The sequence below is a fragment of the Salmo salar genome, chromosome 10, assembly GCF_965601325.2.
Source record: "Salmo salar chromosome 10, fSalSal1, whole genome shotgun sequence".
NCBI classification, from domain to species: domain Eukaryota; kingdom Metazoa; phylum Chordata; class Actinopteri; order Salmoniformes; family Salmonidae; genus Salmo; species Salmo salar.
Genome location: NC_138300.1, coordinates 34,242,573 through 34,268,706, shown reverse-complemented (window position 1 = coordinate 34,268,706; position 26,134 = coordinate 34,242,573). Strand labels below are relative to the sequence as shown.

The window sequence follows — 26,134 nt, the reverse complement described above, 5'->3', positions numbered from 1 at the left end:
TACTGCCTCATAGGGATATACAGTACAGTAGTAATGATGGGGCTTTACCAGCCTGGAGGCTGGCTGACATTACAGCAGCATAACACATCATAGACTCACTGCTCTCTGATTGGCTTAATTCATAGAAACTCCCACAAAACACAGAAGGGTAATGAGAGGAGAATAAGTCTAAATCATTCAACATTACATGAGCTGGGAGGTTTACAGGCCAAGATCAACAGCCTGCAGCGATGATTCTCAGTCATACAGTAGCAGCCTTTTTTTCTTATATCGTAAGGCATTAATTCATTCAGGGATCATAAGTGTGGGTTTTAATTTGAACGCAAATGTGTAATTATTGGAATTCCTCCAGTATGATTGGCCTGTCAGATGATGCATTATGATAAGCTGGTCCAATTCAGGAATGTCCTGATGGATTTAAGTCTGTGGTACTACAGGAATTTTGTCGTGTTTGAATAGTGTGATTGGATCAGATGCCATTGCAAGAGGCTCATGGATCAAACTTGAGTGAAAAAAATTATAAAACAATCTATCATAGGAAGGGCTCAGATCCACTTATGGAAGAGGGAGCCAGAACTGAATACATAAAAAATAAACGCTATAGAGTAGTTTGTAGGCAATGCTGGGAAAACAGGATTCCATTTATTCAGAGAATTCCCTAAAGGATGCTTTCTATGACTGCTATTTTAGGTTGAACCAAATCGATCAAAACGTAATATTATACTTTTATTTAACTAGGCAAGTCAGTTATGAACAAATTCTTATTTACAATGACAGCCTACCCCAGTGACGCTGGGCCAATTGTTCACCGCCCTATGGGACTCCCAATCACGGCCAGATGTGATACAGCCTGGATTTGAACCAGAGACTGTAGTGACGCCTCTTGCATTGAGATGCAGTGCCTTAGACCGCTGCACCACTCGGGAGCCCAAAACATACAGCACAGAGGGCCAGATAACAATTAGGACAGACCTGGGAAGGAATCAAGTGATGTAATTACACCGTGTGCCACAGAGATATCGTTTTCTGACATACCCTCAATATGCTATTTAAAATATACCGAGCTCATTTCCATTTGTATTTTTTTTTTTACAGTATATCAATAACACTATTTGCTACATGTAGCCTGCCTCACCATAGATGACAAGGGTTACAGACCCAAACATATAAACAAATAACATAGCAATACTGTATGTCTTTGACAAAGTATGTTTCTGTCTAGCAAGAGACGACTTGACAATACAATCTGAGAAACAACAAGCACTTTGGTCAAAGGTTGAGGACCTTACACCTTCGCAAGGTAGTTACTGGAACTTTGGTTTTCCTAGATATTTGCTTTAAAGCAATATCCAAATCCATAGGATGTAGTGATCACAATATAATAGCCAAATCTAGGAAAACCAAAGTTCCAAAGACTGGGCCTAATATAGTGTATAAGAGTTCATACAAGAAGTTTTGTAGTGATTCATATGTTGATGATGTAAAGAATATTTGCTGGTCTTTGGTGTGTAATGAGGAGCAACCAGACACTGCACTTGACGCATTTATGAAACAATTTATTCCAGTTACTAATAAGCACGCACTCATTTAAGAAAATGACTGTAAAAACTATTAAATCCCCATGGATTGATGAGGAATTGAAAAATTGTATGGTTGAGAGAGATGAGGAAAAAGGAATGGCAAATAAGTCTGGCAGCTCAACTGATTGGCAAACGTACTGAAAATTAAGAAATCATGTGACTAAACTAAATAAAAATAAAAACAAACTACACTATGAAACAAAGATAAATTATACAAAGAATGATAGTAAAAAGCTTTGGGGCCAACTCGGCTCCTTCATTTATTGAATCAGATGGCTCATTCATCACAAAGCCCACTGATATTGCAAACTACTTTAATGACTTTTTCATTGGCAAGATAAGCAAACTTAGGGATGACATGCCAGCAACAAACGCTGACACTACACATCCAAGTATATCGGACCAAATTATGAAAGACAAGAATTGTACTTTTGAATTCCGTAAAGTCAGTGTGGAAGAGGTGGAAAAATTATTGTTGTATATCAACAATGACAATCTAGATGGAAAATGACTGAGGATAATAGCAGATGATATTGCCACTCCTATTTGCCACATCTTCAATTTAAGTCTACTAGAGAGCGTGTGCCCTCAGGCCTGGAGGGAAGCTAAAGTCATTCCGCTACCCAAGAATAGTAAAGCCCCCTTTACTGGCTCAAATAGCCGACCAATCAGCCTGTTACCAACCCTTAGTAAACTTCTGGAAAAAAATTGTGTTTGACCAGATACAATGCTATTTTACAGTAAACAAATTGACAACAGATTTTCAGCATGCTTATAGGAAAGAACACTCAACAAGCACAGCACTTACACAAATGACTGATGATTGGCTGAGAGAAATTGATGATAAAATTATTGTGGGGGCTGTCTTGTTAGACTTCAGTGCAGTTTTTCACATTATTGATCATAGTCTGCTGCTGGAAAAACATATGTGTTATTGCTTTACACCCTCTGCTACAATGTGGATAAAGAGTTACTTGTCCAACAGAACACAGAGGGTGTTCTTTAATGGAAGCTTATCAAATATAATCCAGTTAGAATCAGGAATTCCCATGGGTAGCTGTTTAGGCACCTTGCTTTTTTCAATTTTTACTAACGACATGCCACTGACTTTGAGTAAAGCCAGAGTGTCTATCTATGGGGATTAGGGGCCGATTTCAAGTTTTCATAACAATCGGTAATCGGTATTTTTGGCCACCGATTTGCCGAATTATATATATATATATATATATATATATATATATATATATATATTTTTTTTTTAAAACCTTTATTTAACTAGGCAAGTCAGTTAAAGAACACATTCTTATTTTCAATGACGGCCTAGGAACGGTGGGTTAACTGCCTTGTTCAGGGGCAGAACGACAGATTTTTACCTTGTCAGCTTGGGGATGCAACCTTACGTTACTAGCCCAACGCTCTAACCACCTGCTTTATGTTGCCAAGGTAAGTTGCTAGCTAGCATTAAACTTATCTTATAAAAAACAATCAATCAATCATAAACACTAGTTAACTACACATGGTTGATGATATTACTAGTTTATCTAGCCTGTCCTGCTTTGCATATAATCGATGTGGTGCGCATTCGCGAAAAAGGACTGTCTTTCTTAAAATCAATACACAAGTATATATATACTGCTTAAAAAAATAAATGGAACACTAAAATAACACATCCTAGATCTGAATGAAAGAAATCATCTTATTAAATACTTTTTTCTTTACATAGTTGAATGTGCTGACAACAAAATCACACAAAAATAATAAATGGAAATCCAATTTATCAACACATGGAGGTCTGGATTTGGAGTTACACTCAAAATTAAAGTGGAAAACCACACTACAGGCTGATCCAACTTTGATGTAATGTCCTTAAAACAAGTCAAAATGAGGCTCAGTAGTGTGTGTGGCCTCCACGTGCCTGTATGACCTCCCTACAACGCCTGGGCATGCTCCTGATGAGGTGGCGGATGGTCTCCTGAGGGATCTCCTCCCAGACCTGGACTAAAGCATCCGCCAACTCCTGGACAGTCTGTGGTGCAACGTGGCGTTGGTGGATGGAGCGAGACATGATGTCCCAGATGTGCTCAATTGGATTCAGGTCTGGGGAACGGGCGGGCCAGTCCATAGCATCAATGCCTTCCTCTTGCAGGAACTGCTGACACACTCCAGCCACATGAGGTCTAGCATTGTCTTGCATTAGGAGGAACCCAGGGCCAACCGCACCAGCATATGGTCTCACAAGGGGTCTGAGGATCTCATCTCGGTACCTAATGGCAGTCAGGCTACCTCTGGCGAGCACATGGAGGGCTGTGCGGCCCCCCAAAGAAATGCCACCCCACACCATGACTGACCCACCGCCAAACCGGTCATGCTGGAGGATGTTGCAGGCAGCAGAACGTTCTCCACGGCGTCTCCAGACTCTGTCACGTCTGTCACGTGCTCAGTGTGAACCTGCTTTCATCTGTGAAGAGCACAGGGCGCCAGTGGTGAATTTGCCAATCTTGGTGTTCTCTGGCAAATGCCAAACGTCCTGCATGGTGTTGGGCTGTAAGCACAACCCCCACCTGTGGACGTCGGGCCCTCATACCACCCTCATGGAGTCTGTTTCTGACCGTTTGAGCAGACACATGCACATTTGTGGCCTGCTGGAGGTCATTTTGCAGGGCTCTGGCAGTGCTCCTCCTGCTCCTCCTTGCACAAAGGCGGAGGTAGCGGTCCTGCTGCTGGGTTGTTGCCCTCCTACGGCCTCCTCCACGTCTCCTGATGTACTGGCCTGTCTCCTGGTAGCGCCTCCATGCTCTGGACACTACGCTGACAGACACAGCAAACCTTCTTGCCACAGCTTGCATTGATGTGCCATCCTGGATGAGCTGCACTACCTGAGCCACTTGTGTGGGTTGTAGACTACGTCTCATGCTACCACTAGAGTGAAAGCACCACCAGCATTCAAAAGTGACCAAAACTTCAGCCAGGAAGCATAGGAACTGAGAAGTGGTCTGTGGTCACCACCTGCAGAACCACTCCTTTATTGGGGGTGTCTTGCTTATTGTCTATAATTTCCACCTGTTGTCTTTTCCATTTGCACAACAGCATGTGAAATTTATTGTCAATCAGTGTTGCTTCCTAAGTGGACAGTTTGATTTCACAGAAGTGTGATTGACTTGGAGTTACATTGTGTTGTTTAAGTGTTCCCTTTATTTTTTTGAGCAGTGTATTTTTAAACCTGCATATTTAGTTAATATTGCCTGCTAACATGAATTTATTTTAACTAGGGAACATGTGTCACTTCTCTAGCAAACAGAGTCAGGGTATATGCAGCAGTTTGGGCCGCCTGACTTGTTGCAAACTGTGAAGACTATTTCTTCCTAACAAAGACAGCAGACTTCGTCAAACGGGGATGATTTAACAAAAGCGCATTTGCGAAAAAAAGCACAATCGTTGCACGACTGTACCTAACCACAAACATCAATGCCTTTCTTAAAATCAATACACAGAAGTATATATTTTTAAACCTGCATATTTAGCTAAAAGAAATCCAGGTTAGCAGGCAATATTAACCAGGTGAAATTCTGTCAGTTCTCTTGCGTTCGTTGCACGCAGAATCAGGGTATACAGAATCTGGCTCGTTGCGAACTAATTTGCCAGAATTTTACGGAACTATGAAATAACATTGTAGGTTGTGCGATGTAACAGGAATATTTAGATTTATGGATGCCACCCGTTAGATAAAATACGGAACGGTTCCGTATGTCACTGAAATAATAATGTTTTCGAGATGATAGTTTCCGGATTTGACCATATTAATGACCTAAGGTTTATTATATTATAGTTAAGTCTATGATTTGATATTTGATAGAGCAGTCTGACTGAGCGGTGGTAGGCAGCAGCAGGCTCGTAATAGTCAAAGGTATATGGTTTAGAGAGAAATAGTCGACGCGTCATAATTCCTGTAATAACTTGCGGCTGAACTTGAAAGGGGTTCCTTCGTTATTTTACCGTTCATGTCTTCCATAGAGAATGTCTTGATCTACTTCAAATAAGGTCTGTGTTTTGTGCTTAAACCGCCTCAACGTTTTGATACCCGTGTAAATCTCACTAGGTAACGTTTGTCAACATATTTTCATAAATCCACTCTACAAAAAAATGTATCTTCGCTTATATTGATCAGAGTTATATCCTATGGATATCTACACAGTTATAAAATTGGCATGGTGGTGTAAGCCTAAACCAAACACAGACCTTATTTTAAGTTAATCTAAAAATATCCTATGGAATAAATGAAGGAACCGCTTTTCAGATTTTGCTAGAAGGTGTCATGGGAATTATGACTCGCACTTTGGTAGTCAATTCTTACCATGCCCATTATTAAAATAGGATTTCCTGCATATAGAAATTACAGTTTTTGTTTTCAGCATTCATCACAGGTAAGTTAAACTCTATTAATTAGCATGACATAATTATTTGATACATCAGAAAAGCAGAACTTAATATTTGGTACAGAAACCTTTGTTTGCAATTACAGAGATCATACGTTTCCTGTAGTTCATGACCAGGTTTGCACACACTGCAGCAGGGATTTTGGCCCACTTCTCCATACAGACCTTCTTCAGGTTTCGGGGCTGTCGCTGGGCAATACGGACTTTCAGCTCCCTCCAAAGATTTTCTATTGGGTTCAGGTCTGGAGACTGGCTAGGCCACTCCAGGACCTTGATGCTTCTTACGGAGCCACTCCTTAGTTGCCCTGGCTGTGTGTTTCGGGTCGTTGTCATGCTGGAAGACCCAGCCACAACCCATCTTCAACGCTCTTACTGAGGGAAGGAGGTTGTTGGCCAAGATCTCGCGATACATGGCCCCATCCATCCTCCTCTCAATACGGTGCAGTCGTCCTGTCCCCTTTGCAGAAAAGCATCCCCAAAGAATGATGTTTTCACCTCCATGCTTCACGGTTGGGATGGTGTTCTTGGGGTTGTACTCATCCTTCTTCTTCCTCCAAACACGGCGAGTGGAATTTAGACCAAAAAGCTCTATTTTTGTCTCATCAGACCACATGACCTTCTCCCATTCCTCCTCTGGATCATCCAGATGGTCATTGGCAAACTTCAGATGGGCCTGGACATCCGCTGGCTTGAGCAGGGGGACCTTGCGTGCGCTGCAGGATTTTAATCCATGACGGCGTAGTGTGTTACTAATGGTTTTCTTTGAGACTGTGGTCCCAGCTCTCTTCAGGTCATTGACCAGGTCCTGCCGTGTAGTTCTGGGCTGATCCCTCACCTTCCTCATGATCATTGATGCCCCACGAGGTGAGATCTTGCATGGAGCCCCAGACCGAGGGTGATTGACCGTCATCTTGAACTTCTTTCATTTTCTAATAATTGCACCAACAGTTGTTGCCTTCTCACCAAGCTGCTTGCCTATTGTCCTGTAGCCCATCCCAGCCTTGTGCAGGTCTACAATTTTATCCCTGATGTCCTTACACAGCTCTCTGGTCTTGGCCATTGTGGAGAGGTTGGAGTCTGTTTGATTGAGTGTGTGGACAGGTGTCTTTTATGCAGGTAACGAGTTCAAACAGGTGCAGTTAATACAGGTAATGAGTGGAGAACAGGAGGGCTTCTTAAAGAAAAACTAACAGGTCTGTGAGAGCCGGAATTCTTACTGGTTGGTAGGTGATCAAATACTTATGTCATGCAATAAAATGCAAATTAATTATTTAAAAATCATACAATGTGATTTTCTTGATTTTTGTTTTAGATTCTGTCTCTCACAGTTGAAGTGTACCTATGATAAAAATTACAGACCTCTTCATGCTTTGTAAGTAGGAAAACCTGCAAAATCGGCAGTGTATCAAATACTTGTTCTCCCCACTGTATATATATATATACAGTGGGGATATATACATTTATATGTATATATACATATATATAAAAAAAAATCATCATAATAATCGGCCGATTAATCGGTATCGGGTTTTTGGGTCCTCCAATAATCGGTATTGGTGTCGAAAAATCATAGTCGGTCGACCTCTAATGGGGATGACTCAACATTATACACGTCAGCTACGACAGCGACTGAAATGACTGCAACACACAACAAAGAGCTGCAGTTAGTTTCAGAGTGGGTGGCATGGAATAAGTTATCCCTAAATATTTCTAAAACTAAAAGCATTGTATTTGGAACAAAACACTCACTAAACCCTAAACTTCAACTAAATCTTGTAATAAATAATGTGGAAACTGAGCAAGTTGAGATGACTAAACTGCTTGGAGTAACCCTAGATTGTAAACTGTCATGGTCAAAACATATTGATGCAGTAGTAGCTAAGAAGGGGAGAAGTCTGTCTATAATAAAGCAATGCTCTGCCTTCTTAACAACACTATCAACAAGGCAGGTCCTACAGGCCCTAGTTTTGTCGCACCTTAACTACTGTTCAGTCGTGTGGTCAGGTGCCACAAAAAAGGACTTAGGAAAATTGCAACTGGCTCAGAACAGGGCAGCACGGCTGGCCCTTGGATGTACACAAAGAGCTAATATTAATAATATGCATGTCAATCTCTCCTGGCTCAAAGTGGAGGAGAGATTGACTTCATCACTACTTGTATTTATGAGAGGTATTGACATGTTGAATGCACCGAGCTGTCTGTCTAAACTACTGGCACACAGCTCAGACACCCATGCATACCCCACAAGACATGCCACAAGAGGTCTCTTCACAGTCCCCAAGTCCAGAACAGACTATGGGAGGCACACAGTACTACATAGAGCCATGACTACATGGAACTCTATTCCACATCAAGTAACTGACGCAAGCAGTAAAATTTGATTTAAAATGTACCCGCAAAACACCAGTCTCAACGTCAACAGTGAAGAGGCGACTCCGGGATGTTGGCCTTCTAGGCAGAGTTGCAAAGAAAAATACATATCTCAGACTGGCAAATAAAAAGAAAAGATTAAGATGGGCAAAAGAACACAGCCACTGGACAGAGGAACTCTGCATAGAAGGCCAGCATCCCGGAGTCGCCTCTTCACTGTTGACGTTGAGACCGGTGTTTTGCGGGTACTATTTAATGAAGCTGCCAGTTGAGGACTTGTGAGGTGTCTGTTTCTCAAACTAGACACTCTAATGTACTTGTCCTCTTGCTCAGTTGTGCACCAAGGCCTCCCACTCCTCTTTCTATTCTGATTAGAGCCAGTTTGCGCTGTTTTGTGAAGGGAGTAGTACACATGGATGAACGAGATCTTCAGTTTCTTGGCAGGTTCTTGCATGTAATAGCCTTCATTTCTCAGAGCAAGAATAGACTGACAACTTTCAGAAGAAAAGTATTTGTTTCTGGCCATTTTGAGCCTGTAATCGAACCCATAAGTGCTGATGCTCCACATACTCAACTAGTATAAAGATGGCCAGGTTTATTGCTTCTTCAATCAGCACAACGGTTTTCAGCTGTGCTAACATGATTGCAAAAGGGTTTTCTAATGATCAATTAGCCTTTTAAAATGTAAAACTTGGATTAGCTAACACAACGTGCCATTGGAACATAGGAGTGATGGTTGCTGATAATGGACCTCTGTACACCTAAAGTTGAAGTCAGAAGTTTACATACACCTTAGCCAAATACATTTAAACTCAGTTTTTCACAATTCCTGGCATTTAATCGTAGTAAAAAGTCCCTGTCTTAGGTCAGTTAGGATCACCACTTTATTTTAAGAATGTGAAATGTCAGAATAATAGTAGAGAGAATGATTTATTTCAGCTTTTATTTCTTTCATCACATTCCCAGTGGGTCAGAAGTTTACATACACTCAATTAGTATTTGGTAGCATTGCCATTAAATTCTTTAACTTGGGTCAAACGTTTTGGGTAGCCTTCCACAACGTTCCCACAATAAGTTTGGTGAATTTTGGCCCATTCCTCCTGACAGAGCTGGTGTAACTGGGTCAGGTTTGTAGGCTTCCTTGCTCGCAAACACTTTTTCAGTTCTGCCCACAAACTTTCTATAGGATTGAGGTCAGGGCTTTGTGATGGCCACTCCAATACCTTGACTTTGTTGTCCTTAAGCCATTTTGGCACAACTTTCGAAGTATGCTTGGGATCATTATCCATTTGGAAGACCCATTTGCGACCAAGCTTTAACTTCCTGACAAATGTCTTGAGATGTTGCTTCAATATATCCACATAATTTTCCTGCCTCATGATGCCATCTATTTTGTGAAGTACACCAGTCCCTCCTGCACCAAAGCACCCCCACAACATGATGCTGCCACCCCCGTGCTTCACGGTTGGGATGGTGTTCTTCGGCTTGCAAGCATCCATATTTTTCCTCCAAACATAACAATGGTCATTATGGCCAAAAAGTTATATTTTTGTTTTATCAGACCAGAGGACATTTCTCCAAAAAGTACGATCTTTGTCCCCATGTGCAGTTTCAAACCATAGTCTGGCTTTTTTATAGCGGTTTTGGAGCCGTGGCTTCTTCCTTGCTGAGTGGCATTTCAGGTTATGTTGATATAGGACTCGTTTTACTGTGGATATAGATACTTTTGTACCTGTTTCCTCCAGCATCTTCACAAGGTCCTTTTCTGTTGTTCTGGGATTGATTTTCACTTTTCGCACCAAAGTACGTTCATCTATAGGAGACAGAACGCGTCTCCTTCCTGAGCGGTATGACGGCTGCGTGGTCCCATGGTGTTTATACTTGCGTACTATTGTTTGTACAGATGAACGTGGTTCCTTCAGGCGTTTGGAAATTGCTCCCAAGGATGAACCAGACTTGTGGAGGTCTACAATTTTTTTCTGCGGTCTTGGCTGATTTCTTTTGATTTTCCCATGATATCAAGCAAAGAGGCACTGAGTTTGGAGGTAGGCCTTGAAATACATCCACAGGTACACCTCCAATTGACTCAAATTATGTCAGTTGGCCTATCAGAAGCTCCTAAAGCCATGACATCATTTTCTGGAATTTTCCAAGCTGTTTAAAGGCACAGTCAACTTAGTGTATGTAAACTTCTGACCCACTGGAATTGTGATACAGTGAGTTATAAGTGAAATAATCTGTCTGTAAACAATTGTTGGAAAAATTACTTGTGTCATGCACAAAATAGATGTCCTAACCGACTTGCCAAAACTATAGTTTGTTAACAAGAACTTTGTGGAGTGGTTTAAAAACTAGTTTTAAGACTCCAACCTAAGTGTATGTAAAATTCCGACTTCAACTGTATGTAGACATTCCATAAAAAACAGCCGTTTCCAGCTACAATAGTAATTTACAACATTAACATTAACAATGTCTACACTGCATTTCTGATAAATGTTATGTTATTTTAATGGACAAGAAATGTGCTTTTCTTTCAAAAACAAGGTCATTTCTAAGTGACCCCAAACTTTAGAACGGTAGTATACAGTGGGGGAAAAAAGTATTTGATCCCCTGCTGATTTTGTACGTTTGCCCACTTACAAAGAAATGATCAGTCTATAATTTTAATGATAGGTTTATATGAACAGTGAGAGACAGAATAACAACAAAAAAATCTAGAAAAACGCATGTCAAAAATGTTATAAAATGATTTCCATTTTAATGAGGGAAATAAGTATTTGACCTCTCTGCAAAACATGACTTAGTACTTGGCGACAAAACCCTTGTTGGCAATCACAGAGGTGAAGTAGGGTTTCCCCTTGCGTTGCAAGGGTCGTGGCTTTTGTGGCGCGATGGGTAACGATGCTTTGTGGGGTGTCAGTTGTTGATGTGTGCAAGGGTCCCTGGTTCGAGCCCAGGTTGGGGCGAAGAGAGGGACGGAACCTACACTGTTACATTTGCACACATCTCAGGAGGGATTTTGTCCCACTCCTCTTTGCAGATCTTCTCCAAGTCATTAAGGTTTCGAGGCTGACGTTTGGCAACTCGAACCTTCAGCTCCCTCCACAGATTTTCTATGGAGAATGGCTAGGCCACTCCAGGACCTTAATGTGCTTCTTCTTGAGCTACTAATTTGTTGCCTTGGCCGTGTGTTTTGGGTTATTGTCATGCTGGAATACCCATCCACGACCCATTTTCAATGCCCTGGCTGAGGGAAGGAGGTTCTCACCAAAAATTTGACAGTACATGGCCCCGTCAAATGAAGCGGTGAAGTTGTCCTGTCCCCTTAGCAGAAAAACACCCCTAAAGCATAATGTTTCCACCTCCATGTTTGACGGTGGAGATGGTGTTCTTGGGGTCATAGGCAGCATTCCTCCTCCTCCAAACACGGCGAGTTGAGTTGATGCCAAAGAGCTCCATTTTGGTCTCATCTGACCACAACACTTTCACCAGTTGTCCTCTGAATCATTCAGATGTTCATTGGCAAACTTCAGACGGGCATGTATATGTATTCTTGAGCAGGGGGACCTTGCGGGCGCTGCAGGATTTCAGTCCTTCACGGCGTATTGTGTTACCAATAGTTTTCTTGGTGACAATGGTCCCAGCTGCCTTGAGATCATTGACAAGATCCTCCCGTGTAGTTCTGGGCTGATTCCTCACCATTCTCATGATCATTGCAACCCCACAATGTGAGATCTTGCATGGAGCCCCAGGCTGAGGGATATTGACAGTTCTTTTGTGTTTCTTCCATTTGCGAATAATCTCACCAAATGTTGTCACCTTCTCACCAAGCTGCTTGGCGATGGTCTTGTAGCCCAATCCAGCCTTGTGTAGGTCTACAATCTTGTCCCTGACATCCTTGGAGAGCTCTTTGTCTTGGCCATGTGGAGAGTTTGGAATCTGATTGATTGCTTCTGTGGACAGGTGTCTTTTTTTACAGGTAACAAGCAGCGGTTAGGAGCACTCCCTTTAAGAGTGTGCTCCTAATCTCAGCTCGTTACCTGTATAAAAGACACCTGGGAGCCAGAAATCTTTCTGACTGAGAGGGGGTCAAATACTTATCTCCCTCATTAAAATGCAAATCAATTTATAACATTTTTGACATGTGTTTTTCTGGATATTTTTGTTGTTATTCTGTCTCTCACTGTTCAAATAAACCTACCATTAAAATTATAGACTGATCCTTTCTTTGTCAGTGGGCAAACATACAAAATCAGCAGGGGATCAAATACTTTTTTCCCCCACTACATGTACTATGAGATATGAAACTCTTTCAGAGGCCAAATGTCAACAATGCTCCCCTCCCTGGCTTGGAGACATAAACATGGCTGGCCATTTAAAATTATGTCTTTCCACAGGCTACATCACACATAAAGGTATGGGGCCTTACTGGATCATCATATTGCTTACTCTGCAATGTGTAAACTAATGAGATACTCAAAAGAAGCCAACCATAACTGATATGGACACAACTCGGCATCACCCAACCGAGATACAGTGTGTTTACTGCAGATAACAGCTCTGAATGTCAATTTCTGGCTAAATTCAATGATTCATGTTCTCTATATTAAGATCAAAGTAAAATTGCTATGTATAACGGTACGTGCTGCATTGAAGAAAACTAGGCCAAAACCATTGGCTGAAACTCAACAAATCCGCTTTTACGCGCCTTCCGTGTTCCAACGTTTGAGACAATGATTTCTGTTTTTAGACATTCCATCTGATATCTGGGGATACGGGTCGAAACAATATTGCGTGAAAAGCATAATGCCATCTCTCTGGTCCATGACACAATAGGATATGGCACAGCACAGGTAGCCTACAAAGAGATGCAGGGATAAAATATAATAAGGGTTTATAATATAACGTAGGAGCTGCAATCCTGGTTGTACATTGATATAAAAAGGCTGACTTAAGCATATGGAGAACAAAGCATCTATCGTTTATTTCATATTTTATCACAAATATGCCTTCTGTAAATTGAGACAGTAGCCAACATAAACGAAAGCTGTAGGGTGAACGTGTTCCAATTGCAATAATATAAAATAATATAATGAAAATGCCAAATAGCCAATTATCTCCACAATTCGAGCTATGCCAAATATATTCACGCATGTATACTCAAATGAAACGACACTGTCCTTTTCCAATGCACACACATATCTGAACGATGGAGCAATCGTCAGCAGGTCAATGAAAATGAAAGGCTGTGACAAGGTCAGCAGCTTATTGAAAATAAAACACCATTTATGACTAAGAAAATATGCAAGAGTAAAGGACAAGCTCCCACCACCTTATAAGTGATCTTGTTTGCCCGCAAATCGGTCTTGAAGTTGCCCACGGCGCCTTGTATCTCCCATCCACAGCTCTTCGACCCTCTTTGTGTTACTGATGCTGCGGGTGCTCGCACCGACACGCACGCACGGAAAAGCGCACAGACAACCGTACAGAAACCGAGTCCTGCAAGCACATGAGGCGGGAGGGTGTGGCTGGCGGAGGCTGTGCTTGGCACAAAAATCACCCAACGTTCACAACCGATCTCGGCTGCGATGCCGCTTATCTGTTGGTCGAAAATAGCATATATTCACACAAATATTGATCTTGTATAGGCTATTGGCTATTGATCTTGTATAGGCCTAATGTATGGATAAGCCTAGTATTTTATTCGGAGTGGAGGCGCTTGTTTGTCATTGACAATCTTCTCAGTCTGTCACGGTGAAGTGGCTATCATATTTCTGTCTTGTATAATTAGTTTTGCACTAATCAAAATTTCAATTCCGTCAGCCGCTGTGCAATGGATCTCAACATATTAGGAAAAAAATTATACGTGAAGAATGTGCGCTTTCTCAATTAACTTATGAGGCATAACGTATTCACATCGTTATTGTTCTCTGATCAAGACTGGCATGACTGACTTCTTTGTACTGTGCATCTTGAGCCAACCCTGGCAAAAGGAACCAGATGAATTACCATTTTTACTTGCAATGGGAGTGGGTGCTTTAATAATTCCTAAAGCATATAGGCCTCCATAGTTTGGGACCATTTCAGTGATTTAACACCACCCTAATAGTCCTAGGCTTAAAGTCATGAAAAAATGTAGGCAACCTTTTATTAGATCAATGTGCAAAAATGCTGCTGGAAAGGCATTCATAAACTAATGCAGTCAGAAACTGAAAACAGCTGCTTGCAACTGTAGGTAGCCTGGTCTTCCAGTAGGAGTCGGTATAGGATCAATAATTTATATATACACAAGTCCTTCACTTCCCCTGTCAGCTCCCAGACTCAGGGAGAATATCAATAATTTTCCTTGATTCCTCATGTCCTCTCTCCTCGCCTTCTTCTCAAAACCCATTGGATGAGAAGGTCAGAGGGCCCTCCCTCTGTGGCAGGTAGCCACGGCCTGTCTCCCTGCTTCCATCACTCAGACCTGGACAGTACAGAAGTATCATGGCAAAAACTTTCAGACTGGCCAATAGCTTCTATCCCCAGGCCATCAAGCTGCTGAATAGCCACTAGGCAGCTATCTGCTCCCCCTGTCTCCCTCCTGCCCCCGGGGCTTCCCACCCCCCCAACAAACATTTACCCTGCCCACCCCCCCTCAATGGACATTGTTACAGTTGTAAATGTGTATATTATTATAATTTGCATTATTGCCTCATTGACTTCACACTTCTCCCCCGGGCTGCTCCCCCTATGGGCATTCTACACCCCTTCCCAACAGACACTTACCCTGCCCCCACCCCCCAATGGACATTTATCATTGCTACAGTTGTAAATGTGTATATTATTATTATTTTCTCATTCACTTCTTTTTTTGTACCCTGCGATTACATCTGCGTACGCTGTGCATGTGACTAATAAACAAATCTAAATAAAATCAAATTGTTTTCGTCACATGCTTTGTAAACAGGAGTAGACTAACAGTGAAATGTTTACTTTTGGCCCTTCCCAACAATGGAGAGGAAAAAAAGATAAATAATAAAAAAAAATAACATGAGGAATAAATACAAAATGAGTAACAATAACTTGGCTATGTACATGGAGTACCAGTACGGAGTCGATTTGCAGGGGTACGAGGTAATTGAAGACTCATCTCTTCAGTAGGTCCTATGATTGAGTGTAGTCTGGCCCAGGGGTGTGAAGGTGAACGGAAATGCTCTGGAGCAACGAACCGCCCTTGCTGTCTCTGCCTGGCCGGTTCCCCTCTCTCCACTGGGATTCTCTGCCTCTAACCCTATTACAGGGGCTGAGTCACTGGCTTACTGGTGTTCTTCCATGGCGTCCCTAGGAGGGGTGCATCACTTGAGTGGGTTGAGTCACTGATGTGGTCTTCCTGTCTGGGTTGGCGCCCCCCCCTTGGGTTGTGCCGTGGCGGAGATCTTTGTGGGCTATAGTCGGCCTTGTCTCAGGATGGTAAGTTGGTGGTTGAAGATATCCCTCTAGTGGTGTGGGGGCTGTGCTTTGGCAAAGTGGGTGGGGTTATATCCTGCCTGTTTGGCCCTGTCCGGGGGTATCATCGGATGGGGTCACAGTGTCTCCTGACCCCCCCCCGTCTCAGCCTCCAGTATTTATGCTGCAGTAGTTTGTGTCGGGGGGCTAGGGTCAGTCTGTTATATCTGGAGTATTTCTCTTGTCTTATCCGGTGTCCTGTGTGAATTTAAGTATGCTCTCTCTAATTCTCTCTTTCTTTCTTTCTTTCTTTCTTTCTTTCTTTCTTTCTCTCTCTCTCTCTCTCTCGGAGGACCTGAGCCCTAGGACCATGCCTCAGGACTACCTGGCATGATGACTCCTTGCTGTCCCCAGTCCACCTGGCCATGCTGCTGCTCCAGTTTCAACTGTTCTGCCTGCGGCTATGGAACCCTGACCTGTTCACCGGACGTGCTACCTGTCCCAGACCTGCTGTTTTCAACTCTCTAGAGACAGCAGGAGCGGTAGAGATACTCTCAACGATCGGCTATGAAAAGCCAACTGACATTTACTCAAGGTGCTGATTTGTTGCACCCTCGACAACTACTGTGATTATTATTATTTGACCATGCTGGTCATTTATGAACATTTGAACATCTTGGCCATGTTCTGTTATAATCTCCACCTGGAACAGCCAGAAGAGGACTGGCCACCCCTCATAGCCTGGTTCCTCTCTAGGTTTCTTCCAAGGTTTTGGCCTTTCTAGGGAGTTTTTCCTAGCCACCGTGCTTCTACACCTGCATTGCTTGCTGTTTGGGGTTTTAGGCTGGGTTTCTGTACAGCACTTTGAGATATCAGCTGATGTAAGAAGGGCTATATAAATACAATTTGATTTGATCGAGGTAGATATGTACATACTGTATAGGTAGGGATAAAGTGACTAGGCAACAGGATAGATAAGCAGTAACAGCAGCGTATGTGATGAGTCAAAAGAGTTCGTGAAGAAAGGGGTCAATGCAGATAGTTAAATAGTTAACCAATAGCTACCCGGACTAACTATTTAGCAGTCTTATGGCTTGGGGGTAGCAGAGAGAACAGTCTATGACTTGGGTGGCTGGTGTCTTTGACAATTTTTAGGTCCCTCCTCTGACACCGCCTGGTATAGAGGTCCTGGATGGCAGGGAGCTTGGCTCCAGTGATGTACTAGGCCATACGCACTACCCTCTGTAGTGCTTTGCGGTCAGATGCCAAGCAGTTGCCATACCAAGCGGTGATGCAACCAGCCAAGATTCTCTCAATGGTGCAGCTGTATACCTTTTTAGGATCTGAGGGCCCATGCTAAATCTTTTCAGCCTCCTGAGGGGAAAGATGCATTGTCAAGCCCTCTTCATGACTGTGTTGGTGTGTGTGGACCATTCTAGTGGTTGAGAGAGTTGAGCCAGTACACGAAAGGTCACTCAGTGGTTCCCCTAGTATCTTTTTCAGCAGCGGTGGCAAGGGTAAGGGGGGGCATTGCTTCCAGTGTCCGTGCAATGACATGCTAGCTGTTCCCATATACTTCCAGCCATTAAGCCAACAACTATTTGAAAGAGCATCACTGCCGAAATATATATAAAAAAATGGAGAAAAAGATTAAGAGGTGGCAACAATTCAAATCAAATGAAATGTTATTTGTCACATAAACATGGTTAGCAGATGTTAATGTGAGTGTAGCGAAATGCCTGTGCTTCTAGTTCCGACCGTGCAGTAATATCTAACAAGTAATCTAACAATTTCACAACAGCTACCTTATACACACAAGTGTAAAGGAATGAATAAGAATATGTACATATAAATATATGGATGAGCGATGGCCGAACGTTATAGGCAAGATGCAGTAGATGGTATAGAGTACAGTATATACATATGAGATGAGTAATGTAGGGTATGTAAACATTATAAAGTGGCATTGCTTAAAGTGACTAGTGATACATGTATTACATCACCTTTTTTATTATTAAAGTGGCTAGAGATTTGAGTCAGTATGTTGGCAGCAGCCACTTAGTGTTAGTGATGGCTGTTTAACAATCTGATGGCCTTGAGAAAGAAGCTGTTTTTCAGTCTCTTGGTTCCAGCTTTGATGCACCTGTACTGACCTCGCCTTCTGGATGATAGCGGGGTGAACAGGCAGTGGCTCGGGTGGTTGTTGTCCTTGATGATCTTTTTGGCCTTCCTGTGACATCGGGTGATGTAGGTGTCCTGGAGGGCAGGTAGTTTGCCCCCGGTGATGCGTTGTGCAGACCTCACTACCCTCTGGAGAGCCTTACGGTTGTGGGCGGAGCAGTTGCCGTACCAGGCGGTGATACAGCCCGACAGGATGCTCTCGATTGTGCATCTGTAAAAGTTTGTGAGTGTTTTTTTTGACAAGCCAAATTTCTTCAGCTTCCTGAGGTTGAAGAGGCGCTGCTGCGCCTTCTTCACCACGCTGTCTGTGTGGGTGGACAATTTCAGTTTGTCTGTGATGTGTACGCCGAGGAACTTAAAACTTTCCACCTTCTCCACTACTGTACCGTCGATGTGGATAGGGGGCTGCTCCCTCTGCTGTTTCCTGAAGTCCACGATCATCTCCTTTGTTTTGTTGACGTTGAGTGTGAGGTTATTTTCCTGACACCACACTCCAAGAGCCCTCACCTCCTCCCTGTAGGCGGTCTCGTCGTTGTTGGTAATCAAGCCTACTACTGTAGTGTCGTCTGCAAACTTGATGATTGAGTTGGAGGCGTGCATGGCCACGCAGTCATGGGAGAACCGGGAGTACAGGAGAGGGCTGAGAACGCATCCTTGTGGGGCCCCAGTGTTGAGGATCAGCGGGGAGGAGATGTTGTTTCCTACCCTCACCACTGGAGGCGGCCCGCAGGTTTTGGTGGCGGCCATGTCAGTGGCACTGTATTGTCCTCAAAGCGAGCAATGAAGTTGTTTAGTTTGTCTGAGAGCAAGACATTGGTGTCTGCGACGGGGCTGGTTTTCTTTTTGTAGTCCGTGATTGACTGTAGACCCTGCCACATACCTCTCGTGTCTGAGCCGTTGAATTGCGACTCTACTTTGTCTCTATAATGACGCTTAGCTTGTTTGATTGCCTTGCGGAGGGAATAGCTACACTGTTTGTATTTGGTCATGTTTCCGGTCACCTTGCCCTGATTAAAAGCAGTGTTTCGCACTTTCAGTTTTGCGTGAATGCTGCCATCAATCCACGGTTTCTGGTTGTGGAAGGTTTTAATAGTCGCTGTGGGTACAACATCACCGATGCACTTGCTAACAAACTCGCTCACTGAATCAGCGTATACATCAATGTTGTTGTCTGAGGCTATCCGGAACATATCCCAGTCCACGTGATCAAAGCAATCTTGAAGCGTGGAATCAGATTGGTCGGACCAGTGTTGAACAGACCTGAGCACGGGCGTTTCCTATTTTAGTTTCTGTCTATAGGCTGGGAGCAACAAAATAGAGTCGTGGTCAGATTTGCCGAAAGGAGGGCGAGGGAGGGCTTTGTATGCGTTGCGGAAGTTAGAGTAACAATGATCCAGGGTTTTGCCAGCCCGGGTCACGCATTTGATATGCTGATAAAATTTAGGGAGCCTTGTTTTCAGATTTGCCTTGTTAAAATCCCCAGCTACAATAAATGCAGCCTCAGGATATGTGCTTTCCAGTTTACATAGAGTCCAATGAAGTTCTTTCAGGGCCGTCGAGGTGTCTGCTTGGGGGGGATATACATGGCTGTGATTATAATCGAAGAGAATTCTCTTGGTAGATAATGCGGTCGGCATTTGATTGTAAGGAATTCTAGGTCAGGTGAACAAAAGGACTTGAGTTCCTGTATGTTGTTATGATCACACTACGACTTGTTAATCATAAGGCATACTCCCCCTTCTTCTTCTTACCAGAGAGATGTTTGTTTCTGTCGGCGCAATGCGTGACTAAACCAGGTGGCTGTACCGACTCTGATAACGTATCCCGAGTGAGCCATGTTTCCGTGAAACAGAGAATTCAGATGAATATAGGGGAAACACTGTCGCTGATTCGAATATCCTATTAGTTGAGAGAAAATAAACAGTCGATGTGCCCTCGAGCAGGGAACTTACCCGTAATTGAGCCAGTAAGTCACTCTGGATCAGAGCGCATGCTAAATTACGAAAATGTTAACGTGAGAGAGGAAGCGAGGAATCAAAGAAACACCATCGAGTCTCCCCCATTGGGACGATATTTAGTCCACAACTCCAACTCCCACAATCCCCTCTGATTGACGCTTTCGTCTTTTTGGTTGCAGTCAGAAGTTATGGTACGTGGTAGTTCAAACTTTTTTCTACTCATAGAAACAAAACAATAACATAGGCTACCCTGTCAGCTACCCGACAGATATCATTCAGCGACCAATGACGCCTCCAGCGAAAGCAGGATTTCGCATTGAAAAGCTCTGGAGGGGCCAGGAGCGGGTACGTGATAAACTTCAGACGAACAGTGAACTCTGGCTCTTTTCACAGATCCGCTGTCTTGCCATCGGCGCTGACGTTCGCTGTCATCGTGGCGTCTGGGGGCCTTCTGTTCACGATAGAGAAAGGAACGCTGAATAGTATGGAGACACCTCCACATCGGGGAAGCAGCAAGGTCATACTACCTCAGACAAGCTCGACATCCTGATCCATCTGTGGATGCAGAATCTCAGGTAAACGGAAGACTTTTAAAACCATTACGATTTCCAGCAGTAGCCCACTTGAGGTACTCCCGTTACTCCTATTTTAAATGGTCTACTTTACAAATTTATTATAATCAGCTGTATTTTTTTTTTATCATTCTATAAATATGTTGGATATTCTTGGTTGCTATTTTTTAACATACTTCCATGTCGTCTTAATCAACAAACTACATCATACCTAAAAACACTTGGATTTTAAACGTAAAAATGTTAGCAGGAACAGATACTGTCGCATGGAATGTACATCATGATTATCAGCCGAAGAGACTTCTTCTTCGATGAGGTTTAATGGCGGTTGGCATGCAATAAATGTTGCATTACCGCTACCTACTAGACTGGAGTACAACTCCCTTATACATTGCTTGAAAAAATAAATCTACCATCTAACACTACACTCACAAAATGTAAAAAAAAGAATAATAACACCACTATTTAAATATATTTAGGCCTACCTCAGTTCAACAACCTGAAAGGATGGGACACCACCACTTGTGTAACTCGCACACCCAAAAACCTCTCTGCAGCTGTCACCACAACTTCAATTTTCTGCGAATTGCATTCCATCCCTACAGTACAGTTGATAACCATAGCTATAAATGCTAAAAATCCTTCTGAAACATATCACTTGTTGGCCTATCCCTCTGTACTGGTACATATCTACTACTCACACACTTCTCTCAGGATCCCTCCCCCCTTGACCCATCTTTCTCTACTTTCTTCACTGCCTCAGTATGACAACTTCTGCACTTCTCTAACCCTGGAAACCTCAACCTGCCTCTCTTGCACGGGACATTTCTGATCCCCAGCCCCATGGGCACCCCTTTAATTAACACATACCACTACTTTCCCCAATGTTACACATTCCTTTGTCTCATCCCCTTCTGCACACCTAGGAACATCCCTCCTACACACTGCTGCCACATGCCCATAAACTTGACATCTGTAACAGCGTATTGTATTCGGCACAAAAGCTTGTACAGGATAACTTATATATCCTAATGTAACAGTTGTTAAAGTACTATGTGAATTTCACCAGGTTCATATATTAATATGGCATGTTGATTTGTTGTTATGCATGCCTGCATCCTGGGAGCAGGGGAGTGTGTACTTACGTTTTGCCCTGCGTGCTCAAATCATGTTAATGCAGTATGAGGTAGGCACGCTTTTTCTGTCTTCTTCAGAAAAGTTTGATTTTTTTAAGCACAAAGTCATACACAGTGTTTTGTTCATGAATAATGTTGTATATTTAGAGGTTACTCATAAGTGGATGCTATTGTTAAGATGCACTTGTAATTGTACTTTTTAGGATGATATCAACATTCTGAATTCAACATGTGGTTAATAGCTAACTAAGGTATTAGCAGGTTATTGTATGTGTGAACGATGGCTAGCTCCTCGAATGATCCCAGTCCCTTGTATTGTGCATCTGTTGTAGAAAGAGGCGACGATTCGCAGAACATATGTGCTCTACAAATGTTTTATTTTCTTTTGGATGCAGGTATGTGGTTTTATCTATGTAAAATGTGTTGATGCATAAGGAGAGGCTGTACTAATTTTGTATTCAAAAATCATGTTGATGCACTATGAGAGAAAGAGGCGACGATTCGCAGAACATATGTGCTCTACAAATGTTTTTTCTTTTGGATGCAGAGAGTGAATTCTGCTTGATTAAAACTACCTGATCTCCAAAGTCCACGTCTATAGTCTCAATCAACCACACACAACGCAGAGTTACAGCGGTGCAGTAACAGCACCGGTTACACTATCACTTTGTTGGGCAAAGAATCAACCTCAAAACTCAAGAGCAGACAACTTTTCTGTTTCACCACTTACGCCACCCTGTTTGCGTCGCACCACTGCCAAAGAGACGATTCCAACTGACTTTAACTAGCTAACCTTGCTTTTAAAAGAACAAAACGCTGTGGCGTACAGTTTTGTTTGAAAAAATTGTAGGCGAAAAAGACCACCAAATGAAGTTTCATCAACTGCTCAAGTACCAAGTTAGCCTGAAATCATGAGGTCCGTCTATTACTCCGCGATGCACTTCATTACCGGTAAATCGCCAATACTTGTTTGTATCTAACTAGCAATGTGTATTGCATAAAGCTTGCTAGTTAGCTTGTAGTAAGGACTAGTGAGCTATAAACACCTAAATAACGCTATACTATTCTTCTGCATGTGGAGATTTATGCAAACCTGGAGATTCCACCAAGTAGGTGTAGATAATTAACTATGTGGTAGGATTTTCTCCCCAGCTGTCTCCGGCAAGTTGAAAGGACATAGGCAAGCCAACAATAATCCATTTTTCTAAATAGCCCTTGACCGTTCAATTTGCAAAGACTGCAAGTAGCTAGGTGACTTATCAAAGACTAGCGAATTAGATCTAGATTGACTGGCTAGGAGAGAAGTTAGCTAAATGGGGGGGGGGGGGAAAGCTAGGGGTAAACAAACAGTGACGTAAGCATGATGCGACAGTTTTACTGTCAGTAGGTCAGGTAACAAATTAGTGGCAGAACAAGTATCATGCAAATCATTTGTTGTGACAGCCACGTATGTTAACGACACGTGAGGCTGCTGAAAACATTTATTGAAACGACTAAAAAATGTCCGTTTCTTTAGGATGCCAGCAAAAGTTAGGCTAATTACAATGGAGAAATAGGAGTACCCTACGCGGGGGCATGGTCACGTTAAGCCACGCCTCGCCGTGTATCTATAGTAGAATACAGGTGCAATTTCGAAATTTGGTTGTGCATCCGCAGTTTCTGTTATGTCAGTCACTCAATTAGCCCATGTCTGACTTGCCTAGTTAAATAAGTCAGCAAACACATTTTTAGATCGGTCTTACCAGCTTTCTAAACTTGTAGTAATCGTGGTCAAATGACCTCACCCCATTGATTTTGTTAGTCAGTCTCAGATATAATATTCAAAACTGCAAACATTTCTCTCCACTCCATGGAAGAATGTTTAGAATTGCAGCAAATTTTCTTTAAACCTGCAACATTTTCTCTGCGCCCCATGGCAAGAATTGGGATATTGCCAGGTGTGATGATGGGGCGGTGAGTTGGAAGCAGGTGCAACATTTTAATAAAACCAAGAACATGACACTAACATAAGGCAGTACGCCGATACACAAGAACAATACCAACTAGTGAGTGAACATGGGAGAGTGACATATAAAGGGGAGGAAATTATGAAGGTAATGGAGTCCAGGTGTGAATCATAATGATTCACAGGTGAGCGTAATGATGAGTGCCAGGTGTGCGTAATGATGAATCCCAGGACTGGTGGTTAGTACTCTGGCGCGGTCATACACCGGAGGGGAGGAGCAGGAGCAGACAGGACACCGGTTGACTGTATGTGTGAGTACGCAGCCCCGTGAGCCACTGTGGCCCCTCATGAGTTCAGATTTGTTGTGGTTCCCACCCCATCAAAGTTGCCCATCCCTGGGCTATATCATGAAAATATCATGATGCATTTGCTACATTGTTTACATTTTGTTAGTTGTCCACTCTTTAATGGAATGCATATCATATTGACGTGAGTGACATTGTATTATACATGCATTATTATTTTGTGTAAATCTTACATAATAGTTATATGTCAAAACATTTTCATCTCCCAAATCAGATTCTCCAGGAGATCAATAACCGCACCATATGTGGACAGAAGAACATGCCCCACAGTGTGTGGTCCCTGAGCCCCCTGCAGAGGAAAACCCTGCTGCAGCACATCCTGGTGAACGACGAGCACTGCTTCCTCTACTGCTACGTCCCCAAGGTGGCCTGCTCCAACTGGAAGAGGGTCCTGAAGGTCCTGAGTGGGACTCTGGAGAACGTGGACGTCAGCATCAAGATGGACCACAAGAGTGACCTGCTCTTCCTGTCCTCCCTGAAGCCTGAGGAGATCCGCTACAGGCTAAAACACTACTTCAAGTTCATGTTTGTGCGGGAGCCCATGGAGCGCCTGCTCTCCACCTACAGGAACAAGTTTGGGGAGATCAAGGCCTACCAGGAGAAGTACGGTGCTGAGATCATCAGGCGCTACAGAAAGGGCCATTCCAAGGATACAGCAGTGGCTGGGGATGACGTGACGTTTTCAGAGTTTGTGCGCTATCTGCTGGACGAGGATGGGGAGCGCATGAACGAGCACTGGATGCCCATCTACAACCTGTGCCAGCCATGTGCTGTATCCTTCCTCCTAACTTCATTGGCTCCTATGAGCATCTGGAGAGTGATGCTGGCTATATGCTACAGCGTATTGGTGCACCTCCACACATCCACTTCCCTGAGAGACAGATGTGGTACAAGCCTGTCACCATGGAGATGCTGCACTATTACCTGTGCAGTCTGCCACAAGCTACTCAGGGAACTCCTACCCAAGTACATTCTAGACTTTTCCCTGTTTACTTACCCCCTCCCCAACACAACCACTGAATACTGCAGACATTAACTGCAAGATTGAATCTTAAAACTGGAAAATATTTGTATACAGTATCTTGTTACACATTTGCCATGTCTTTTTATTCCTAAGGAACCAGCAGTATTTTGATATGTTACTTCTTACATTAGATTTGTGACAGCATAGGGAAATATGAATGTGTTGGAGTAATATGTATAAAACCACTAAAACTGGAAAGGAATTGAATTTTAGAAGCAAATAAGTGGTAATGTTACAATCAATTTGTATGCATTCCACTTAAACATTAAGAAATTACTTAATTGTTACCGTCCAATTTCTCTGATAATTGTGCACTCCATCTTGGCTTCAACCAAACATTGACCCAACTATCAAAAGTATTAAAGCCTCAATGACACCTTTTTTTTTCTCAATCTTTTGTTAATCAATTTTCCTCCACATTCTTATAGGTATTTCTTATGGGTAATTTAAAGGCTTTTGTGTTTTGTCTCTGATAGGTACGGATAAGTGCAGTTAATTCATTTTGTCTAAACTTTTATTTGAAGAAAAAGCTGAAAATGTACAGTACTTCCATCAAGGTGTACTTTAATGAGATAATACTATTAGTAGCACAATAAGTAGATTTCTCATAATAAATTTGATTGTCTGTATTATGTTTTTCTAACTATTGGCATTAGAATTATCTTTGGTGAGAAGACAGCATGATTTCACCTTTGATCTGAGTTTAGTGCATCTTCCATAGGGAAGGAGGAGGAAGCTGACATTTCAGACCATTACAAGGATTTTTGTTTGACACGAGTTATGTGAATAGTTTGTGTGGTGCATCAAAACTGATACTCTTACAGGCTTCTCATTCACTCACTTCAGCTCCTTCAGTTCCCTGTCTGTCCTGTGTCACTCTACTCCTTAAAGCTCACAATTTTGTGAAAACAGGAAAAGAGAAGTCACATTAGTTACAGGCTTGAATACAATCAGTGGGATCTGTAAAGTATTATTGTTTTATAGATGGTAGAGTATTGCTGCGAGTGCAGTGTGTGTGTGTTCATGTATGTACGTAGTAATGTGAGTGTGACACTTCTCTGGTGACCTGTCGGTGGAGCGCTCTGGAGTTTGGAGGATGGAATGTTCTGGGGAGGGAGGGCGGGGACTCAGATCTGCTCAGG

The 26,134-nt window shown here is 42.8% G+C and overlaps 1 protein-coding gene and 1 pseudogene across 2 annotated transcripts in view; one reads left to right on the top strand and one right to left on the bottom strand.

Moving 5' to 3' along the window:
• Positions 1–13,860, bottom strand: part of LOC106560277 (capping protein inhibiting regulator of actin dynamics) — a 53,282-nt gene extending 39,422 nt beyond the window's left edge. The window contains exon 1 of the mRNA XM_014123010.3: positions 13,716–13,860. The gene's annotated coding sequence lies outside the window, so the exon portion shown is untranslated. The remainder of the gene's footprint in view (positions 1–13,715) is intronic.
• Positions 13,861–20,928: 7,068 nt separating this feature from the next.
• Positions 20,929–25,368, top strand: LOC106560276 (carbohydrate sulfotransferase 14-like; annotated as a pseudogene). The gene is made up of 2 exons (XR_014379023.1): positions 20,929–23,914; positions 24,183–25,368. The product of XR_014379023.1 is annotated as a carbohydrate sulfotransferase 14-like (transcript).
• Positions 25,369–26,134: the final 766 nt, after the last annotated feature.